Raw genomic sequence first — 15,152 nt, 5'->3', positions numbered from 1 at the left:
GAATCTGCTACAGCTCAGATAGGATTTGATCTTACCGTTGTTCAAATCGATCTTGTCTTTATTTAAAACGATCCATCTGAATCCCTATGTCTTTGATAGATGATAGAGGTGCTTGCTCTATTGGATGTGATTCCTCAAATGGACCAGTTGGAGGAGATAGATTACCCCTAAAGATTGGTGTTTCCAGTTCTGGTTCAAGTTGAGGGGGATTGGTCCTTCTAAGCAGTCTAACACACATACCATTTCTAAATATACATCTCATCCGTCGAAGTAGATTTTTATTTATGACACTAAATCTATCTAGCTTTATAACTTCTTCATCGGGTGGAATGGCAATATCGTAGGCATTGAGCATTCTAGTGATTAAGCCACCATATGGAAGCATCAAGTCCTTTTTAGATATTTCTATCATGTTTTTTTGATAAGGTAATCAAAGCAATTGTTATATCCCTTCATGATCCAATACATGATTCCTAGTTCCATTTGTCTTACTTCATCATGATGATATTGTTTAGGGAGAATAATACTAATTAGGATGTGATGAAGTATTTTGGTGCTTAATGGTAGTAAATGCTCACAACTTTTTGGAAGTATCATTAAGTTGGGATTGCCAAAAATTATTCCTAAGGCATCAACATAAGTGGTCCCAATTGTTTCATCATCCCATTGTCCTCTAAAATAACAACATCCTTCTTTCACCGGGTTGCTTATGATGTCGCAAATAGATCTATCCGTAATGGATATATGGTGTCCTAAAATATAGGTTGATACCCTTTCTTCTTCATCTACATGTAGATTATTGTAAAATAACCTAACAAGTCTAGGGTAGATAGGTTCACTTATTTGTAGGATTGGGAGAAGGTCTAGATTTGCAAACTATTAAATAGATTCTAAATCACTTAGTTCATCTAAATCAACATATTTTTCCTTATGAACATGTCTAGATTCTATGGATGCAAATTTTAGGGTATGTTGATGTGAATCGAAAAGTGTGGAATCATAGTTTTCTTTTAATCTCCTCTTCCCTTTGTCCCTAGAGGATCTTCTAGAACCCATAAATACTGGTATTATAAAGATAAATAATGAGCAAGAGTAGATGATACAAAAGAGAAATCAAAGCCTTTTAGAGAATACCTTAGTTGAGATCTTCAAGAAGATGTAGGATTGATCATTGATCTTGCAGGAAATAGGGAGTTTTGGGCAGCTAGAGGGAGAGAATGGAGTTCAAATAAGGTTTGGAGCTGCAAGAGTGAGTGGAAAATGAGTTGGGGTTGGTTCTACCGTCGGCCCTAGCTCAGTTTTAAAAGGGGGCAGATTATGGGTGGTGCCACCGTTGTGGCAACTGGCGGTGCTACCGCCTAGCCAGCGGTGCCACTACCTACAAGTAGTGAGCACTGCTTACATGGGTGTGTGGGCTGATGTGGGTGATTTCAATTTAAAGAGAGTTTTTGTTTGTGGAGCATACAACCCTAATTACATAATCATGTAAAAATTCACATCACAAGAGGTGAAGATTCGTACGTTCATGATCGATCTTGCATACTATACCTAGATGTCATATAGAACTCATATATTTTTAATATGTTCATGACTCATCATGCAAGCATCGTAAGCCTCGAAATATATAACTCAAGTTCATCATGTAAATTCGTATGCAAACCTAGCTCGCAAGCCGTAAGTTCATGATCTTGTAAGATATAGTTAGATCCAAAAAAATTTGAGGAAGGATTGTATCCAATAAATCCAGAAATCCGAAGGATGTGTGAAGAGGAATTCATGTATAAGAGTTTACAAGTTTCAAATTTTAAGGGATCAAACATAAGTATTTATCACACAGGATTGCATTATTAACGTATGGAGTTTAAGTATCATTTTGCAATTGATAGTTTTAATTCTACTGATCCTCTTTTTGTTATTTTAGCTAGAGAGCGTTATGAGTCATTTTGGATCTCTGGTCATAAACCTTGAGTACCCAAAAAGCAAGATATCATCTCTTGCTCCTAGCTTGTGATGGTATACGTTTCTAAAAAAGAGGATGATTTTTAGATACCCATTTGACCTTGGGTGCCTCAAAAACCGATCTAAATTACTTGGTCTTTCTTAGGTTCAAATTTATTTTTAGTATTATTTTTAAATTTATTTCTTTTAATAAATTTTTTAAATTTTCTTGTTAAAAGTGCCAAGTCATCATCGAAGTCCTCATCACTTGAGTTTTCTCTCAAGTGGTCTTCTTGAGTTCTAAGTGTCATATCCTTCCTGTTCTTTGGAAGGGTGTCCTCATGCTCTTTATGAGCTTTGCATGTTATATCGTAGGTCATTAGTGACCCAATTAATTCTTCAAGAGGAAAGTTATTTAAATCTTTGGCCTCTTGAATGGCCATGACTTTAGGGTCCCAACTCTTTCGAAGGGATCTTAAAACATTATTAACGAGCTCGAAATCCAAAAACCTTTACCGAGTCCTTTCAGACCATTGATGGCATTTGTAAAATAGGTGTATATGTCTCATATGATCTCAATCGGTTTCATTCGAAATAGTTCATAAAAATATACTAAAAGATTAATTTTTTACTCTTTCACTCTACTCGTGCCTTCATGAGTCACTTCGAGTGTGTGCCAAATATGAAAAGTCGTTTCACAAATTGAAACACAATTGAACTCAACTTTATCTAGTGAACAAAACAAGGCATTCATAGCCTTGACATTTAATGTGAAAGTCTTCTTCTCCAACTTATTCCAATCGTTCATTGGAAGAGAAGACTTTTGAAAACCATTTTCAACAATGTTCCAAAGCTCAAAATCCATAGAAATAGGGAAGATCCTCATTCGAGTCTTCCAATAGGTGTAATCCGTCCTATTAAACATGGGCAGACGTGTAACTGAGTGACCCTCTTAGTTCCCGGCAAATGCCATCTCTCTTGGATATTAATCCAACTAAGAGTGAACCTTGCTCTAATACTAATTATTAGGATCAAGAGCGCACTAAGAGAGGGGGGGTGAATTAGTGCAGTAGAAAACTTTTATGATTTCAAAAACCTTGTTTCGATTAAAGCTGATTCAACTCAATTCGTTTCAGAAGGAATTTGAGCTTGAAGTCTAAAGTGAAAATGTAAGAGAATACTAAGGTGATTTGCAGTAGTGTAAATCACAAAAACGTAGATTTCATAAAGTCTTCATAGAAAGCCAATCTTGGAAGATGTTTTACATCAAAGCAAATGTAGACATATTTAAAGCACAGTAAGGAGAAGAGGTAGTTTGCTATAAAAGAAAGATGCTCAAAGTAAATGCAAACCGAGATTTTAGAGTGGTTCGGTCAACATGACCTACATCCACTATTGGCTTCCTCCTCCGACGAGGTCACCGGTGTTCACTAGAGGCCTTCCTTCAATAGGCGAAGGCCAACCACCCTTTTACAGCTTTTCTCCTTTTGACGGGCTTAGGAGACAACCCTTATAAGTTTCACTCCTCTCTTGAATGATCTCAACACTTAGAAGAAAGGAGGAGGAGAACTATAGCTTTTACAACACTTTAAGGCCTCAAAGACTCAAGATTAAAGCAAGTTTTTTGTTTCCCTTTCATGCAGGAAAGGGTGGGGTATTTATAGACCCCAATGAGTTCAAAAATGGAGCATAAAAGTATCCATTCCTGGATTTTCGGGGTCCTGGCAGTACTACCGCCATTACTGGGTGGTACTACCACCTATGATAGGACACTAAGTGGTACTACCGCTTAGTCTGGGCGGTACTACCGCTTGACAATGCTCGAAGACCGAGCTCAAGTGGTACCACCGCCTGACAGGGGTGTTGAATCTCGAATTTTGATGATGAAGTCAATTGTCATTTGTTATCTAATCCATATGTTGAGATAAGTGTGCAGGATTAACTACGATGGAAGTAAAACATGCAGCAAAAGTTACGCCGGAGTCAAGACCATGATTACGTTGGGGGTTCGAGAGTTCGACGGAAGTCCGGACGGTCGTCGGAGGTTCTACTGGAACAAATCCAAGAAGTCCAAGAGCTTGCCAAAAGAAGCTTAACGAAACTCGCCAAGTGGATCGTCGCAAGTCCAGGAGTTTGCCGGAAGTCGATAGGAGTATCACCGAGGGTTCATCAGATGATCGACGAAAGTTCGCTGGAAGTTCGTCGGAAGAAGCGATTGACGCACCGGAGCAAGTTGCAGTAAATGTCTTAAGAAATATTATAGTTAGTACGATGATTAAGTTAGAAATGGGAGGTGATCCCATTAACTTAATCATGGGGCAATTGGGCCCTTGATAGACCCAAATTGGGCTGAATGATCAGCCCATTCGGACCCAGATTTCTTGGCCAGCGGTGGCACCGCTTGGGTCGGCGGTGGCACCGCCCAGGGCTCAGTCTCTGAGCTAGGCTGGGCGGTGTAACCGCCCTTGACAAGCGGTGGAACCGCCTGAGCTCAGTCACCGAGCTCTGCCAAGCGATGTAGCCGCCCCAGTCAAGCGGTGGCACCGCCTCGGCTCAGTCTCCGAGTGAGACTGGGTGGTGCAACCGCCCCTGTCAGGCGGTGGCACCGCCAGAGCTCGGTCTCCGAGCTCTGTCAGGCGGTTGTACCACCCCAATCAGGAGGTAGTACCGCCAGGACCCCGAAAATCTGGGAAAAGATAGTTTTGAGCTCGGAATTCAAACTGGTTTGGGGCCTATAAATACTCCACCCTTTCAGCAATGAAAGGGCAACCCAAATGCACCAAAATCTTGATCTTATTCTGTGATTTTTAGAGCTCAAATGTGTTGTAAAGGCTAAAGTTCTCCTTCCTCTTTTCTTCCAAGTTCTGATCTTTCAAGAGAGGAGAGAAAATTCTGTAAGGGTTGTCTCCTAAGCTCGTCAAAATAAGTGAAACTATAAAAGGGTGGTTGGCCTTCGCCTATTGAAGGAAGACCTCTAGTGGATGTCGGTGACCTCGTCAGTGGAGGAACCCAAAAGTGGATGTAGGTCAAGATTGACCGAACCACTCGAAATCTCGATTTGCAGTTACTTTGAGCATCTAATCTTTATTGCAAACCTCCTCAATAGCTTACTGCCTTTTGCTCATTTACGAACGTGTTTCATAGTTAAGTATTTTCCGAATTGGCGTTTAGACGGAAATCGGTTTTATCGTACGAACATCATATTTCAGATTGCGCTTACATTCTGATTTCCATCATAACTGTAATCTGCCTCTATTTCTTTTTGCCTTAACTGCATCTCGCTTGATCACAAGTTAAAGTGATTTATGAATCAGCTTTCTTACCAAAATCACTTTTATCGTACGAACGCAGATTTATTCGTTGAAAGTTTTCCGCTGCACTAATTCCACCCTCCCCCCCCCCCCTCTTAGTGCTCTTGATTCTAACAATTATTATCAAAGCGGGGTTAACTCTCAAACGGAATAAAATCCAAGAGAGATGGCATACGTTGGAAACCAAGAGGGCCACTCTATTACACGTCCATCCATGTTCAATGGGACGGACTACACCTATTGGAAGACCCGAATGAGGATCTTCCTTATTTTAATGGATTTTGAACTTTGGAATCTTGTTGAAAATGGATTTTCAAAGTCTTCTCTTCCAATGATCGATTGGAATGAATTGGAGAAGAAAACTTTCGCTCTCAATGCAAAGGCTATGAATGCCTTATTTTGTGCGCTTGATAAAAATGAGTTCAATCGTGTTTCGGTTTGTGAAACCGCGTTTGATATTTGGCATACACTCGAAGTGACTCACGAAGGCACAAGTAGAGTGAAAGAGTCAAAAATCAATCTTTTGATACATTCTTTTGAACTTTTTCGAATGAAACCAAGCGAGACTATTGGCGACATGTACACCCGTTTCACGGATGTTGTCAATGGTCTAAAAGGACTCGGTAAAAGTTTTTCGGATTTTGAGCTCGTAAATAAGATTCTAAGATCCCTTCCTAAGAGTTGGGACCCTAAAGTCAGTGCTATTCAAGAGGCTAAAGATTTAAACAACTTCCCTCTTAAAGAACTAATCGGGTCATTAATGGCCTATGAAATGACTTACAAGGCTCATAAAGAGCAAGAAGACATCCTTCTAAAGAACAGGAAGGATATGACAGTTAGAACTTTAGATGACCACTTAAGAGAAAACTCAAGTGATGAGGACTGTGACGATGACTTGGCACTTCTAATAAGGAAATTCAAAAATTTCATTAAGAGAAATAAGTTTAAAAGTGACAAAAAATAAACTTGAACCCAAAAAGGACCAAGTTATTTACTACGAATGCAAAAAGCCGGGACACTACAAAAGTGATTGTCCCCAAGCCAAGAAGAGAACATCAAAGAAGAAGGCGCTCAAAGCAACGTGGGATGACTCGAGCGCGTCCGAAGAAGAGGAGTCCAACACCGAGCAAGTTGCTTATTATGCCTTAATGGCCATCGGAGAGGAGGTAAAAAATTTACTTGATGCAGATTTATCATTTGATGAATTCTTAAATGCCTTCCATGACTTATTTGATGAATGTTGAATCTCGGATTTTGATGATGAAACTAATTGATTATATTTAGATGTTTAACTACATTTTGAGTGATGCAGGTCTACTCGATCAGGATTAGACAGTTGACGCAGGACGAATTGACGTTGCGCCGGAGGAGATCACGTCAGGATATTGGATGGCAGAAGGCTTCGGACGTCTGGCATCGGGCCAAGGAGAGTGGAATTGCACCAAGGATATCGGAGTTGCAGAGGTCAACCACTGATTGGGCAACAAGCCGCAAGAGAGGACGATGCGCTGAAGAATCGGACGAAGCGCTAACCAATGACGTGCCGGGCAATAGAATGTCAATTCATGTTTTAATAATTGTCTAGATCGGAGTAGAGTTTTGGCTTGTGTGTGCAGGATTAACTACGATAACGACGAAGACATAAAGCGAAACAAAGTGTTGGAGTCAAGCGCGAAGGATTCGTTGCGAGTTCGAGAGTTCGACGGAAGTCCGAAGATTCATTAGGAATGCTGCCGGAACTAGTCGAGAATGAGTAGGGAGCTTGCTGAAGGGTTTTTCGGAAGCTCGCCAGAAGGTATGTCGGAAGTTCGTGGAGCTCATCGAGAATGATCGTAGCTTGCCGAAGAAGCTCGTCGGAACTTGCCAAGATCAAATCGTGAAGTCTAGGAGCTTGTCGGGAGTCCACAGAATGGTTTCCGAGAGTTTATCGGAAGACTGTCGGAAGTTCACCGGAAGCTCGCCGGAAGAAGTCTTGACTTGCAGACTTTGTAATAGCTTAGGAAATGTCTTTAAATTCGTAGTTAGCGTGTTAATTAGGGTTAGGAGTAGGTGTTAATTCTATAACCCAAATAGGGGCCAATTGGGCCGAGTTCGGACTGGTTTGGGCGAAGTTTGGAGCCCAACCAGTGAGCTGAAATAGTGTAGGCGGTGGCACCATCAGATTAGGCGGTGGCACCGCCCAGAACTCGAGAACCAAGCGGTGGCACTGCTGGACTAAGCGGTGGCACCGCCCAGCACCCAAAAGGTCCGGCGGTGGCACTGCTAGTACACTGTCAGTGTCAGACACTAATAGGCAGTGGCACCGCCACCGACAGGCTGTCACAGCCTTAGCTAGAATTGCCTAAGGCGCGAGGAACCCTTGCGGCCAAAGACGCGAACTTAGCTTGCGTTTCCTAAGTCGCGAGTCACCCTTGCGGCAAAGACGCGAACTTAGCTTGCATTGCCTAAGTCGCGCTCTGCCCTTGTGATATTGCTCCGCAAGGATCAGCCCACTTGTAACCTCTCGCAGGTCTCGAAGGACCTGTAAAAGAGAAAATTGGTTAGTTCGAAAGAACGAGCGACGGACAAGTCCCGACGTCTCACAGAAAGGGGAAGCTTTACAAGCAATTCAGCGAGCACCTTGCATGGTCACGTGGTCCCGGGCGTGAAAACAAGTTCCCATAAAGGCCACGTGTGAACTTGCGAAAGAGAGTTCAATGCCCGGTATATAACCGAAGCCCCATCCAGCCCTGTGCCACCCGGGGGGTTCAAAGGGGCTGAGATGGCTGACGTTTTGGTGAGCAGAGGCAGATTGCAGAAATCAGCCTGCGGCACACGAAAACGGAGCTGTCTTGGGCTGTTTTGGGGCTGTTTTGCTCGGTTCGGTGAGCGGTCGCTTTGTAACGCTGTAGCTTATTTGAACTTACATTTTTACAAGCAAAATGACCCAAAATCAAGAGAAAACATGATGTCAAGCAGTTGTACATATAGGCGTGAGCGACGAATGGTTCGTTGAACGGAGTTGTTGCGGGTGCGCGACGACCGTTCGTGACATTCTCCCCCACTTAAACTATCGACGCCCTCGTCGACACTTGTTGGTAGTTGTTGATGACTTCTTCTTCATGTCGCAGGGTGTCTTCAAGCTCCTAACTGGCTTCAGTTCGGGGAAGCTTTCGCCACTTCACCAAGTACTCTGTCTGCTCAGCTCCGTTGGGTAGCTTTATCTTGTGGTCCGCCAGAATGGTTTCCACTCGCTTCTCGTAGGAGGCTATGATGGGAGGTAGCCAAGTTGGAACACTTCGGGAAGCATCTTGCGAATCCAAGTGGTAGGCTTTTAGGTTGCTGGCATGAAGAACGTTGTGAATTTTGAACCACGCCGGTAGCTGCAACTTCTAAGAGACATTGCCTACCCTGCTGATAATTGGGAAGGGCCCTTCATACTTGCGCACCAATCCTTTATGGACTCTGTTCCTAAAGAATTGGAGTGATGCTGGTTGGAGCTTTACCAACACCAAATCGCCAACTTTAAACTCTTGCGGTCGCCTTCCCAAGTCTGCCCACTTCTTCATCCTTTTTGCCGCCTTCTCCAAGTAAGCCCGCGCAATATCTGTATTTCGATGCCACTCCTTTGCGAAATGATTGGCTGATGGACTACTCCCAGTATACCCAATTGCCATGGTGTGTAGAGTCGACGGTTGTTGTCCTGTAATGATCTCGAAGGGGCTCTTGTTGGATGTAGAGCTCTGCTGCAAGTTGTAAGAGAATTGGGCAATGTCTAACAACTTCACCTAATCTCGTTGATTGGCACTCACGTAGTGCCGGAGATATTGCTCCAGGAGCGAGTTTATCCTTTCAGTCTGGCCATCCGTTTGGGGGTGGAGGCTTGTAGAGAAGTATAACTTTGACCCCAACAATTTGAATAGCTCGGTCCAAAATTGTCCCAAGAACCGAGCGTCTCGATCACTAATGATATTGTGCGGGACTCCCCAATATTTCACTACATCCTTCATCATCAGCCTGGCCTCCTCCTCTGCTGAATAGTGTAGGGGAGCAGCGATGAAAGTTGCATACTTTGAAAACCGATCGACCACCACGAGTATCGATCCGAGTCCCCCTACAGGTGGCAAGCTTGATATGAAATCCAAGGAAATGCTCTCTCATGGCCTTTCTGGTACGGGCAATGGCTCCAAAAGTCCCACTGGCTTCCGCTGCTCCACCTTGTCTTGTTGGCAAGTAAGGCATGTTCGAACATATTCCTCCACATCAGTCCCCATCTTCGGCTAGTAGAAGGCCCTCTCCATGAGAGCCAACGTTCTGTGAATGCCTGGGTGTCCAGCCCAAAGGGAATCGTGACACTCTTTTAAGAGCTCATGCCTTAAATTGTCCACTCGAGGAACATAAACCCTATTCCCTTTTGTGTAAACAAGTCCCTCCTGGACCCAAAATCGTCGTGCCTTGCCTTCTTTGATGAGCTGCATCAGGATAACTGCTTGGGGATCACTATACAGTCCATCCCTGATTCGGGAAAGGAAGTTGGAGTGCAATTGACATGCTTGGCCTCTGCCCTCCAGTTACATGGCATTCACGCGTTCTACTTTCCGACTCAGCGCATCGGCCACGACATTCGCCTTCCCGGGCTTGTACTCCATTGCCATATCAAATTCAGCCAGGAAGTCCTGCCATCGTGCCTGCTTTGGGGAGAGCTTCTTTTGAGTTTGGAAATAGCTCAAGGCGATGTTATCCATCCTCAGCACAAATTATGACTCAAGGAGGTAGTGTCGCCAAACTCGTAGACAGTGGATCACTACTGTCATCTCCTTCTCATGCACTGGATACCGCCGCTCTGTCATGGACTTAGCTGATTTTGCCTAAGTTGTGCGGCACCCTTGCGTGTCTGTCCGCAAAGGTCAGCCTCCCCGAAGTCTCCCATTGTCCCTTAGGACCAACAAAAGAGAGAACGGGTTAGAGAGAACGCCTCAATCGGGATCCACAAGCAAACATCTCCGAAAAACACTTCATAGACAATGCAAATTATAAACAGACTTTACAAGCTCTGAACAGTTGCACAACAAAAGGTAAAATGGTCCATTACAGACCGAAAATCTCTCGCACATGTCCATATGACACAACCTTTATTTACAAGCCTAAAGAGGCCACCAACCCAACTAAAATGGGACTATTAAGCCTTCGACCGCCCCTCTACATGTTGTACAAGGCATGAACATGCCGAAAAACATGGACATACATAAGCATTACATCAAACATCCTGTTTAGAAGTTTGTCTGTGACAGCTTGGTCTCATTGAGTTTGTGGCTCTCGTGGGCCACCAGATGACCCTCCTGCATGAGCACTCCCCTAATAGCGAAGTCTGAAGCGTCTGTATGGACTTCAAAGGGCTCTCCATAGTCCGGCAATTTGAGCACCGGTTCTTCCAAAACAGCAGCCTTCAGATCTTGGAATGTTATCTCACATTTGTCAGACCACTTCCAAGGCTGCTCCTTCTTTAGCAACTCCGTCAGTGGGGTTGCTCACTTCGAATATCCCGCTATGAAGCGTTGATAGTAATTGACGAAACCAAGGAAGGATCTCAACTCTGGCACCTTCTTTGGAGTTCGCCATTCCGCAATCGCTTGCACCTTCGACTTATCCATCCGAATGGAGCCATCACTGATTCGATGCCCCAAGAATAAGATCTCAGTTTGAGCAAAGTAGCATTTCTCCCTTTTCACAAATAAAGTATTCTCTCTAAGAACCTTGAAAATCGTCCGAAGGTGCTCGACGTGCTCCTCGAGCGTTTGACTGTAGACGATGATATCGTCAAAGTAGACGACCACGAACTTATCCAAATACTCCTTGAATAGCTGGTTCATGAGAGTGCAGAATGTGGCCGGAGCATTGTTTAAGACGAAAGGCATCACCAAGAACTCAAACGCTCCATACCTGGTCACACAGGTAGTCTTCGCTTCGTCACCTTCAGCAATGCGCACCTGTCAATACCTTGACCGAAGGTCGAGTTTTGAGAAATACATTGCTTTGCCCAATTGGTCAAATAAGTCCGTAATGAGTGGGATGGGATACTTATTCTTCATTGTTACTTTGTTGAGGCCTTGGTAGTCGACGCATGATCGGAGGCTCCCATCTTGTTTCTTCTGGAAGAGAACTGGAGCTCCGAAAGGTGCTTTAGAGCTGTGGATGAGAGCACCGCTTAGTAGTTCACTTAACTGCTTCCTGAGTTCTGCCAACTCTGGCGAGGGCATGCGGTAGGGTGGTCTCGCTGGAGGCTTCACTCTTGGCTCCAGCTCGATGCTATGATCCACCCCTCTGCGTGGTGGAAGAGTCTTCGGCAACTCGGGTGGCATAACATCTTTGAACTCTTTCAGGACGTTCGCCACCACAGCAGGTTCTTGAGTGGCCTCCTCGTTGAGTGGCTCTAGCTTCATAGCAGCCACGAATGTCAATTCGCCTTTTTGCACCCCTTTCTTCAGTTGTAATATCGAAATGTGTTGGGGCTCCTTATTTCCCCTCCGAGAGACAGGAACCACGCAAGGGTCATCGCCTCCCATCATACATAGGGAGTTCAAGAACGACATCGGCACCAACTTCGCCACATGCATAAACTCCATTCCAAGAATCACTTGGAAGTTGTCCAGTGGCACGGCCATCATGTTGGTGTTTCCGCTCCATGTCCCGATTTTGATGGGAACTCCCTTCACCAACCCGGAGATTCGCTTGGCCTCCGAGTTCACCGCCTTCATTCGGCTTAGGCTCTTCTCCAAGATCAACCCAAGTCGTTGTGCTTCACGATCGGCTATGATGTTGTGGGTAGCGCCCGTGTCCACCAATGCACGGGTCGTTTGGCCATTTAGCTTGATATCCACATACATCAGCTCACTACTTCCTGCTTTTTGTACCTTTGTCTTCATGTTCTCCCCCACTTGACCCCGCATAGCATTCAACAAATGCATTGCTTCCATTCGGGGTCCTTGCGACTCCTCGTCGTCGTTGCTGGATTCAGAACTGCTCGAACTAAGAGCAATAGCTTTGCCCTTGTCCGATCGGGGGGGGGGGTGGATGGAAGCCGTCAAAGTATTGAGTGCCTATTTTTGTGGGCACTCCCTCACCATGTGCGGTCCTCCGCACAAGAAGCATCCTCCAGGTTTTGAGGCCTTGCCTTTCGGGTTCGGCCCTTTGTGGGAGCTCTTCTTCTTTTGTTCACCCCCGAGCTCCTTCCCTCGAGAATGTTTTGGAGAGCAATTGCCTGAAGATTGTTTCCTTCTTGCTGGGTCTTCAAAGGAAACAAAGTCGGTGAGCCTTTCTGCAGCTGCAATTGCCCCGACCACATCGGTAACATTCCTTCCATTTAGCTCCTGTTGAGCCCATGGTTTCAAACCATCGAGGAAGCTGAACAACTTATCCTTCTCGGACATGTCGTGTATGTCCAGCATTAGTGCAGAAAATTATTTCACATAGTCTCGGATGGTGGTACTTTGGCGGAGTTGTCTCAACTTCCTTCTTGCGATGAACTCTGTGTTCTCCGGTAGGAACTGAGTTCTCAACTCCCACTTCAAGTCCTCCCATGTGTCGACTCGACACCGGCCTTGTTGGATCTCCTCCCAACGGGTTCGCCACTAAAGTTTCACATCTCCGTTTAGATACATTGTTGCTATAGAAACTTTGGTATCTTTAGAATTGGGCCTCGTAGCTCGGAAGTATTGTTCCATGTCGAATAGAAAGTTCTCGAGCTCTTTGGCATCTCTGGCCCCTCCATATCCATGAGGCTCAGGTGCCCTCAAATTTTGTGGCGGTGCAACATGGGTGTTGCTTCCTTCCGCATTTAGTGTTCTTGTGAGCATGGCCACCTTTGCAGTGAGTTCCGCTACAACATCCTGTAAGTGTTGCACAGAGTCTTTGGTGTCATCAAACAGTCGATCGACTAGGGCCTCGACCTTGTCGATCCTGGACTCCACTTCCTCTTTCGAGCTCTCTACCCTAACGAGCCTTTGTTGGCCATGGTAGAGTTCCTCCATGCTCGCTTCAAGAACATCCAAGCGGGTTTCCGCCGTTGTAAGTCTCTCCTTATGACTCTTTTTCCCAATTAGTGCTCCAGATTGCTCTTCCTCTGCTCATGGAGAGTAGCCAACTTCTCGCTCATCATGTTCGCTGCCGCGCTCCTCTTGAGCAGCTCCAACAGCATGAGAGCGAGTGTGCACATGCAGCCCACCTGCGGCTGCTTGGGGCAAGGGTCCGGCTTGCCCCATCTTGCTTGATTTGCCACGATGCTTTGCCATGGCGAAGTTGTGAAGTTCGTTCGCTGCTCGCTCGAAGTGTTTGCCCGCTCTGATACCACAATGTCACGGCCTTAGCTGGAATTGTCTAAGGTGTGAGGCACCCTTGCGGCCAAAGACGCGAACTTAGCTTGCGTTGCCTGAGTCGTGAGTCACCCTTGTGGCAAAGACGCGAACTTAGCTTGCGTTGCCTAAGTCGTGCTCCGCCCTTGCGATATTGCTCCGCAAGGATCAGCCCACTTGTAACCTCTTGCAGGTCCCGAAGGACTTGTAAAAGAGAAAGTTGGTTAGTTCGAAAGAACGAGCGACGGACAAGTCCCGACGTCTCGCGGAAAGGGGAAGTTTTACAAGCAATTCAGTGAGCACCTTGCGTGCACAAGAGAAAAGAGGGAGAGGGGGAAAACAAGGCTTTAGAAGGATGAACGAACAGCTGCAAGCCCACAAACAGCCACTCACCTGGTCTCGGGCACGAAAACAAGTTCCCGTAAAGGCCACGTGCAAACTTACGAAAGAGAGTTCAACGCCCGGTATATAACCGAAGCCCCATCCAGCCCTGTGCCACCCAGGGGGTTCAAAGGGGCTGAGATGGCTGACGTTTTGGTGAGCGGAGGTAGATTACAGAAATCAGCCCGCGGCACACGAAAACGGAGCTGTTTTGGGCTATTTTTGGGCTGTTTTGCTCGGTTCGGTGAGCGGTCGCTTTGTAACGCTGCAGCTTGTTCGAACTTATATTTTTACAAGCAAAATGACCCAAAACCAAGAGAAAACATGCTGTCAAGCAACTGTACATGTAGGTGTGAGCGATGAACGGTTCGTTGAATGGAGTTGTTGCGGGTGCGCGACGACCGTTCGTGACAACCTTTGAGAAGCAAGAGATTGAGATAAAAGTCTTAGCAAAGACTTTAGTAAGTTTTTGTTTTCAATAGCTTGAGTGTTCACCTCCCTCTTTCTCTTTGAAAATTTGTAAGTGTGTGAACCACTTGTAAAAGGTTGTAAGAGGGGTATTTGTCCTTCCCCTTCAAAGTGATTTGCTAGTGGAAGTTGGGAGCCTCACTGAAGAAGGCTTCGCAAGTGGATGTAGGTCATTTTGACCGAACCACTTTAAATTGGTGCATTCCTTAAATGTGTGAGTATTTACCTACCTAAAATTGTCATTTACACTACTGCTAGCTTTCGGATCTCATTTTCTCATTTTACTCAAGTTACTATCAAAACGAAATCTCTATGTATTTACGAAATCATTTTCAAACTTATGAGTTTTAATCTGCTGCACTAATTCACCCTCCCCTCTTAGTACCGCTCCGATCCTAACAATTGGTATCAGAGCCACGGTTTTCTACTTTGGTTTAACACCCAAATAGAAATGGCTCTTTACGGCTTTCAAGAGGGTTACTCTCTCATTCGTCCTCCCTTTTTCAATGGGACGGACTACACTTATTGGAAAACTCGAATGAGAATTTTCTTACTTTCGTTGAATCTCGAGCATTGGAATATTGTCGAAAATGGATTTCAAAAATCTTCTTTTCCGATGAGCGAATGGGATGAATCAAAGAAGAAAGATTTTGCTTTAAATGCAAAGGCTATGAATGTCTTATATTATGCACTTGACAAAAATGAATTTAATCGCGTTTCGATTTGT

This window comes from Musa acuminata, chromosome BXJ3-10 (genome assembly GCF_036884655.1).
Source record: "Musa acuminata AAA Group cultivar baxijiao chromosome BXJ3-10, Cavendish_Baxijiao_AAA, whole genome shotgun sequence".
Classification (NCBI taxonomy): Eukaryota; Viridiplantae; Streptophyta; class Magnoliopsida; order Zingiberales; family Musaceae; genus Musa; species Musa acuminata.
The sequence above is the reverse complement of the archived record's forward strand: the minus strand, read 5'-3'. Positions refer to the sequence as shown.